Genomic DNA, 9,726 nt, shown 5'->3' with positions numbered 1-9,726 from the left:
GGTGGGATGCATCTGGAGAGCAGCCAGTGGGCGTCGGCTCGGGGGAGCGGCCGGCGAGGCTCTGACCCTGGTCGGAGAGGGAAGAGGAGAGGAGGAGACGAGCAGGGAGAGGAGGAGCGGCGTGGGGGAGAGGAGGAGACGAGCGGGGAGAGAGAGGAGCCGGCTGCGTTGCTTTTTTTTACCCTTCGTCGGTTCTAGGGTTCGATCCTTTTCTTACACAGAATTGGGCAAACGGCACGCCATTCTCTCGACCCCACACATAACGAGGCCCACTTGTCATCCACTCTTGAAGCAGCCATGAACATGAAAAACAACAGACGGCTGACCAAGTGCCAGCAGTCAAAATAGAGCACAGTAAAAAGATCGCACGGCCCAACCAGCGTTGCGCGCGCGGAGGCCTCAGGTTGGCGGGTAGGATAGAAGCGTTTATATGTTAGATAGGAGCAACAATATTTGGGAGAGGTACCTTTTTACCTCTATTTTTTCATCTTCTTTTCTTCTTCTTCAGCACATCATGTGGGTTTAATTAATTTTTCCAAGCTTCTTATTGATGAGATTGGTTGAATAGGGAGCTCCTCCTCGTCACCTATTTCATCATGAGAGAAAATAGGAGGGGAAGTGGAAATCTTTGCCCTTTCATTAGTATTCCTTTTATATTCTATTGGTTTTCCCATCTTTCTATAGTTCGCAATATAAGCATTCTCATTGCAATTTACCATGCAAAACATATAGATATTTTTTAGTTTAGTTTCAATGTCGTCCGTGAGAATGAATACTTCAAACCAACTATTTTTATATGTCAATTCTTCACTCCCCAAAAATAGACAAAGCTCATTATAAAGTTCAAGGGTGATCAAGTTATTGCAATATTTGGCCATGATTCGATCATGAAAAAGTTTACATTGAAAATTAAGATAACCAACCTTATTGCAAAGTTCACAAGTAATAGGACAAAAGATTTCCATGATAGTGTATTTTCATGTGAAAGTTCTCTTCCTTATACTAATTATACGTGAATTGCTTGTATGACCAATATTGTGATTGTCAAGCCTCAAAAAATTTCACTTTCTAAACCCAAAGTGAAGCTACCACTAGGCATGATATGATTTCAACTTCATGATATTCGATTCATTCAACAATTTACTCATAGGATATAAGTGAAGCATAAGAGCAATTCCAAAGAAAAGAGCTTCGCTGACGGGATGTGAATGCCGCTTACTTAGCCTCCTTGGCAATTATTTGAGGACTTTATTTTATTTAAAAACTTTTAGATCTAAGTATTTTATTAAAACATCAAGTAAAACAAAATTAAAATGACATTCTAAGAATAGCACAACTCATGTGGAGAAGCAAAAACTTAGGCTCAACCGATACTAACCGATAATTGTTGAAGGAAAAAGGTGGGATGCCTACCAAGGCATCCCCAAGATTAGATGCTTAAGACTTCTTGAAATATTATATTAGGATGCCTTGGGCATCCCCAACCTTGAGCTTTTGTGTCTCCTTAATTCCTCTCATATCACGGTTTCCCTAAATCTCAAAAGCATCATCCACACAAAAACTCAAAAAGAACTCGTGAGATAAGTTAGTATAAACCAATGAGAAAACCTTATCATACTCTAGTATATCAAATCACAAAAATTATTATTCAACATTGCATACTAAATGCATGTGCATATTTAATATTCCTATCCTCAAATAGAATCATTAAACAAGCAAACATATGCAAACAATGCAAACATAACAACAATCTGCCAAAACAGTACAGTCTGTAAAGAATGCAAGAGCTTATTACGCAAAAAGTTTTAACATTTTATCACACTGTATAAAATTCTATCACACTGTATAAAATTTATCAGAGCTTATTACGCAAAAAGTTTTAACATTTTATCACATTCTTACTTTCCTCGGCAATTTTTGCAACATCGATAAACTTTCTGTTTTCAAACAGGAACATGTATACTTGCAAGATAAGCACGACAAAGGCTATCAATGCCACTTTTATTGAAATAAAAGATGCAAAACATTATTCTAAATAAAAAAAGCAAATTCTTAACAGAATAAATTGACACTCCAATTAAAACACATATCATATGACGAATGAAAACATAGCTCCAAGTGAAGTTACCGATAATGTTGGAGACGGAAGAGGGGATGCCTTCCGGGGCATCCCCAAGCTTAGTTGCTTGGATATTCCATGAGTATTACCTTCGGGTGCCTTAGGAATCACCAAGCTTAGGGTCTTGTCACACCTTATTCTCCTCATATCGACATCTCATCCAAAACTTGAAAACTTCAATCACACAAAACTTAACGGAACTTCGTGAGACAGGTTAGTATGATAAAGAGCAAACCATTTCACTTTGGTACTGTCAAAGACAAGATTCGTAATTGTTTCCACAAAATGCCTACTGTATCATATCATTTCCACAATTTATATCGAGCAATATAAGCCATAGAAACTAGAAAACAAGCAAACTATGCATCGAAAACAGAATCGGTCAAAAACAGAATAATCTGTAATGATCTGCAGAATAACCATACTTATGTTACTCCAAAAATTATGAAAAAATTAGGACCACGTGAGAAATTTGTATATTAATCTTATTCAAAAAGAATTAACCCAAAATCCCTCTTCTGTTAAAAATGAGAATGATTTTCGTGAGCGCATAAGTTTCTGTTTTTCAGCAAGATTAAATCAACTATCACCCAAGATGATCCCAAAGGCTTTACTTGGCACTTCATTGAAACAAAAGCAATAAAACATGATTACTACAGTAGTTTAATCATGTGAACACACAAAAACAGTAGGTAAAAGTGTTGGGTTGTCTACCAACAAGCGCTTTTCTTTTATGCCTTTTAGCTAGGCATGATGATTTCAATGATGCTCTCATAAAAGATAAGAATTGAAACATAAAGAGAGCATCATGAATCACATGGTAATCACATTTAAGTATAACCCACTTCCTATGCATAGGGATTTAGTGAGAAAACAACTTATGGGAACAAGAATCAACTAGCACAGGAAGGCAAAACAAGTATAACTTTGAAACTTTCAACACATATAGTGGAAACTTGATATTATTGCAATTCTTACAAGCATAAGTTCCTCCCTCATAATAATTTTCAGTAGCATCATGAAGAAAATCAAAATCATTAAACAAGCAAACATATGCAAACAATGCAGACATAACAATAATCTACCAAAACAGTACAGTCTGTAAAGAATGCAAGAGTATGAATACTTCCCTAACTCCAAACATTATTAAATTCTACCACACTGTATAAAATTTATCAGATCTTATTATGCAAAAAGTTTCAACATTTTATCAAATTCCGACTTTCCTCAGGAATTTTTGCAACATCGATAAACTTTCTGTTTTCAAACAGGAACATGTATACTTGCAAGATAAGCATGGCAAAGGCTATCAATGCCGCTTTTATTGAAATAAAAGATGCAAAACATTATTCTAAATAACAGCAAGAAAATTCTTAACATAATAAATTGACGCTCCAAGCAGAACACATATCATGTGATGAATGAAAACATAGCTCCAAGTGAAGTTACCGATAATATTGGAGACGAAAGAGGGGATGCCTTCCGGGCATCCCCAAGCTTAGTTTCTTGGATATTCCTTGAATATTACCTTGGGGTGCCTTGGGCATGCCCAAGTTTAGGGTATTTTCACTCCTTATTCTCCTCATATCGACATCTCACTCAAAACTTGAAAACTTCAATCACACAAAACTTAACGGAACTTCGTGAGATATGTTAGTATGATAAAGAGCAAACCATTTCACTTTTGGTTCTGTCAAAGACAAGATTAAAAAAAATTCTCACACAATTCCTACTGTAGCATATCATTTCCGCAATTTATATTGAGCCATATAAGCCATTGAAACTAGGAAACAAGCAAACTATCCATTGAAAACAGAATCTGTCAAAAACAGAATAGTCTGTAATGATCTGGATAACTGCCACACTACTGCTACTCCAAAAATTATGAAAAAATTAGGACCACGTGAGAAATTTGTATATTAAACTTATTCAAAAAGAATCAACTCAAAAGCACTCTTCTGTTAAAAATGAGACTTATTTTTGTGAGCGCAAAATTTTCTGTTTTTCAGCAAGGTCAAATCAACTATCACCCAACATGATCCCAAAGGCTTTACTTGGCACTTTATTGAAACAAAAGCAATAAAACATGATTACTACAGTATCTTAATCATGTTAAGACACAAAAACAGTAGGTAAAAGTGTTGGGTTGTCTCCCAACAAGCGCTTTTCTTTAATGCTTTTTAAGCTAGGCATGATGATTCAATGATGCTCACATAAGCGATAAGAATTGAAACACAACAAGAACATCATGAAACACATGGCAAGCACATTTAAGCCTAACCCACTTCCTATGCATAGGGATTTCATGAGCAAATAACTTTTGGGAGCAAGAATCAACTAGCATAGGAAGGCAAAACAAACATAAATTCAAGATTTTCAACACATAGAGAGGAAACTTGATATTATTGCAATTCCTACAAGCATATGTTCCTCCCTCATAATAATTTTCAGTGGCATCATGAATGAATTCAACAATATAACTATCACATAAACATTCTTTTCATGATCCACAAGCATAGAAATTTTATTACTCCCCACATAAGCAAATTTCTTCTCATCAATAGTAGTGGGAGCAAACTCAACAAAATTACTATCATGGGATTGAAAATTGAAATCATGATGAAAAGTTTCATGGTTATCATTATTATTTATAGCATACATGTCATCACCATAATCATCAGAGATAGCAATCTTTTTCTCATAGTCAATTGAAGCCTCATCCAAAATGATGGATTCATCATTAAATAAAGTCATGACTGATGAGGATACAGACCTGGGGTTGGGTCATAGGCCTGACCTACACGTCCTACCCAAGGTCACTACCCAAGAAGGCAGGAAGGTCAAGAGACTCTGTGAGACCCCCGGTCAAAGGTGTCGAGTGCAATCCACTCGACATCATGTCACTCGGAAATCTCCCTACCTATTGTCACTCGACTAACAAGAGAATCACTCGACCTCCCGAAGACCAGGAGTCACTCAGCGTGCAACGGATATGCATTCACTCCGTAGTCTTTAGGGAAATTAATAGCACTTAAGGCTGGCATTACCAGTAATGCTAGCACTTTATGTACATTTACTCCCTTGTAATGGAGGGCGGGAGCGGTCCTGGCGAACTCTATATAAGCCACCCTCCTCCTCCGGCACAAGGGTTGGCACCCCCTGTAATATCACACAAATAATCCAATCGACCGCCTCCGGGCACCGAGACGTAGGGCTGTTACTTCCACCGTGAAGGGCATGAACTCGTAAACCTCGTGTGTACACCTTCGCCATAGCTGAGATCTTGCCTCTCCATACCTACCCCCCTTTCTACTATCGGACTTAGAACCACGACAGTTGGCGCCCACCTTGGGGCGGGTGTCTTAGCGACTTATTGGTGAAGTTGCAAGTTTTTCCAATCATCATCATGGTTTCCGGCGGCGAGATGGTTGAGGGCCGCGAGATCCATCTCGGCGCGCTCGTTGTCGTCACTGACGACTTGGCGTGGCTTCAGGAAGCTCCGCTCGACGTTGAGGCTCTCCCCGTCCGAGGGGCGACGCACTTTCGCACATGCGTTCGTGGCGTCCTTCTTCGGCAGCCGTCGACCCAGTATCAGTCGGCTCCGATGACATCTTCCCTCCCCGCTATTCGCCGCCGCAAGCGATCCGATCGGTCGCGGCTTCAGCGGTGGGTGAAGCATGTGGTGGCTCGGCGTTCGGCCACTCATCATGTCGCGGCAATCGAGCTCGATGAAACTCTCCACGGCCTGTTCGATCTGTCGACTGGCTCTGCGGAGACGGCGCCCGAGTGCGATAGCGGCGATCCTACGGCTGAAGTCCTGATGGTCGATGGTCCGTGTGGCCCACCTGGATTTCGCCGCGAGGACGGCGAAGATGCTGGCGGCGATCCGTCACGGGTCCACGAGGAGTATCATCCCGAACCTCTCTCCTCGCAGCAGAGGGAGGATCTTCGACGTCGCAACATGGATGCACTTCACACGCCCATCGTTGGAGAAACTCCCGAGGCTTGGGCCTTGGAGGAGGCGCGCTTGGCTAATTTGGCTGAGCGCACTTGACTGGAGAATTTGCAGCGTGCTCTCGACGAGCAAGCTCAGGAGCGAGTCCCTGAGTCCAGTTGACGGCAACTTTTCCCACCTCCACCTAAGGTATACCGTACTCCGATTCATAACCTCACAGCTGCAGCCCGAATTGCAGAGTCAATTCAACCTTCCCAGTCAGAGGCTGGTCGAGGGTTGGAGCAGATCTTGGCCTTGCTCCGAGCAGCAGGAGAGCAGCATTCTGCAGTGTCTTAGTCGCGGAATAGGATACACAACAGATCCATGGTAGCAGATACAGTTCAGCCGGCCCATAGCCCAAGATCGCCCCCGCGGCGAGAAGGTCGTGGGCAGTATGATCGTCAGTTCGACCACGACAATCATCGTCGAGTGCCAACGCCTCCTCCGAGGAGTGCGTCGTACGTTCCTCGGCAGAACGATGATAGACGTCCTCAGAGGGACAAGCGCAGAGCTCCAGTCGACCCAAGAGAGCCAGGCTTCGATGCGAGATCCATTCTCGTCCAAGGCCTGGTCGACCGAAATAGAGCACATAGAGAAGACCTTGGCAGAGATCGTCCGAGTGGCAGCAGGTTACAAGTTTCGGGCCGAGAGTGTTTTAGCAGAGCCATCAGGGCAGCAGTGATTCCTCCCAACTTCAGATTGGCAACAGGAGTCAATAAGTTCACCGGAGAATCCAAGCCTGAAACCTGGCTTGAGGATTACCGCGTGGCTGTGCAGATTGGGGGCGGAAACGATGAGATAGCAATGAAACATCCCCCCCTTATGTTGGAAGGGTCGACCCGAGCATGGTTGACTCAGCTGGCTCCAGGCAGTATACACAGTTGGGAAGAACTATCTCGGGTGTTCGTAAGAACCTTTGAGGGCAGGTGCAAGCGGCCAGCAGGGCTGCCCGAGTTGCAGCATTGTGTGCAGAAGCCGAATGAGACTTTGAGGGAATTCATTCAGAGGTGGACCACTTTACATCACACCGTTGTGAATTTATCAGAGCATCAGGCAGTGTGCGCTTTCAAGGAAGGCGTCAAGTATCGAGAGTTGGTACTAAAATTTGGTTGGACTGGGGATATGACTCTGACCCAGATGATGGAGATAGCCACCCGGTATGTTAATGGAGAAGAAGAGGATCGACTCCGTAGCGGGAAGAGTAAACCAGTCGGCCAAGAGGCCGGTGGTGGTGGCTCTAGTCGAAAACAAAAGCGTAAAGCCGAGCCAGCGGCACCTGGTGAGATTGTAGCAGTGGCTCAAGGAAAGTTTAAGGGAAAACCTAAGGGGCCCTGGCCCCCCAAGAAGGTAAAGGATCAAGCAGGAAATGATGTGCTGGATTTGCCATGTTGCATCCACACGAAGAAAGATGAAGAAGGTATTCTAATTTACCCAAAGCATACCACTCGAAAATGTCGACTCTTGATCCAACAGTTCCGGGAGAAATAGCCCAATGAGAAGGAGAAAGAGTCGGACATAGATGAGGAAGAGAAAGGAGATGATGGTTACCCCAAGGTCAATTCCACTCTCATGATTTTTGCTGATGTTGAGAGCAAGAGTCGGTTGAAGGTTATCAACAGAGAGGTGAATATGGTTGCTCCGGCCACGGACCTGAAATGGTCCCAGACATCCATCACATTCGACCAGTCAGACCATCCTGCTCGCGTAGTCACCCCTGGGAGGCAAGCGCTAGTGGTCGACCCGGTGGTCGGTGGCACTCGACTGACTAAAGTGCTGATGGATGGTGGTAGCGGTCTGAATATCATGTATGCTGAAACCTTGAAGGGGATGGGCATCCTGATGTCCAAGCTTAGCGAGAGCAATATGAGCTTTCACGGCGTTATCCCCGGAAAGAAAGCCGAATCACTCGGCCAGATCACTCTCGACGTGGTTTTCGGTGATTCCAAGCATTATCGTAAAGAAAAGTTGACATTTGAAGTCGTGGATTTCCAGAGTGCTTATCACGCCATCTTGGGGAGGCCGGCATACGCACGTTTCATGGCTCGACTGTGTTATGTGTACCTCAAGCTGAAGATGCCTGGTCCCAAAGGTGTGATCACAGTCACTGGAAATCAACAGAAAGCAGAAGAATGTTTCCAGAAAGGTTCAAAAATCGCCGATGCACAAATGGCGGCGGTTGAATTCCAGGAGTATCAGAAGAGTGCAGATCCGAGTGATTCGCTCTGAGCCTAGAATCCTGCTACAGACTCTGCATTTCAGTCGACTGGTGAAACGAAGCCGATTCATATTCACCCGACCGATCCCAATGCTGCCCCGACTCATATATCAACAACACTCGACAACAAATAGGAAGAAGCGCTCATCCAGTTCCTCCGTGAGAACTAGGACATCTTCGCATGGAAACCCTCTGACATGCCAGGTGTACCCAGAGAACTGGCTAAGCACCGTTTGCGTGTTGACCCCAAGGCAAAACCTGTCAAAGAGCACCTTCGACAGTCCACCATTCAGAAGAGAAAAGCAATCGACGAAGAAGTGGCTCGGCTATTGGCAGCAGAGTTCATTCGTGAAATCTACCACTCCGAGTGGCTTGCCAATGTCGTCATGGTCCCCAAGAAGGACGATTGACTTCGTATGTGCATTGATTTCAAGCATATCAATCGGGCCTTCCCGAAAGATCACTTCCCTCTCCCCTGTATCGATCAGATTGTTGACTCGATTGCGGGGTGTGAGCGCTTGTCCTTTCTAGATGTGTATTTCGGGTATCATCAGATTCGACTGTATGGCCCTGATGAAATAAAAATAGCTTTCATCACCCCATTCGGGTGTTTTTGCTATGTCACCATGCCATTCGGTCTTAAAATGCCGGAGCCACGTTCATGAGAATGATCCAGAAGTGCCTGCTCACTCAAATCAGTCGGAATGTGGAGGCGTACATGGATGACATCATGGTCAAGTCTCGCAAAGGTTCCGACCTATTGACTAACCTCGCAGAAACCTTTGCCAACCTAAGAAGGTACGATATCAAGCTTAATCCGTCAAAGTACACATTCAGAGTTCCAGGAGGAAAGTTGCTCGGTTTTCTCATTTCCGAACGAGGGATCGATGCCAATACAGAAAAATTTGATACCATCCTCCGAATGACACGCCCTGTCCGAGTGCATGACGTTCAGAAGCTGACTGGTTGTTTGGCCGCCTTGAGTCGATTCATTTCTCATCTCGGTGAAAAGGCCTTGGCTCTTTACCGATTGATGAAGAAATCTGATAAGTTCGAGTGGTCTGAAGAAGCTGATGCAACATTTGTAGAGCTCAAAGCCCTGCTTTGCACCCAGCCGGTGCTCGCTGCGCCAGTCAGCAAAGAGCCTTTACTGCTTTACATTGCAGCCACTGGACAAGTTGTCAGTACAGTACTCACGGTCGATCGAGAAGAGGAAGGAAAAGCTTACAAGGTTCAATGCCCAGTTTATTATCTCTCTGGAGTTTTGACTCCATCGAAGCAACGATATCCTTATTATCAGAAGCTTGTCTATGGAATTTACATGACCATGAAGAAGGTTGCACATTACTTCTCTGATCACTCTATTACAGTCGTCAGCGATGCATCGTTGTCTGAGAT

Source organism: Triticum dicoccoides, chromosome 6B (genome assembly GCF_002162155.2).
Source record: "Triticum dicoccoides isolate Atlit2015 ecotype Zavitan chromosome 6B, WEW_v2.0, whole genome shotgun sequence".
Classification (NCBI taxonomy): domain Eukaryota; kingdom Viridiplantae; phylum Streptophyta; class Magnoliopsida; order Poales; family Poaceae; genus Triticum; species Triticum dicoccoides.
Note: the sequence above shows the minus strand (reverse complement) of the source record.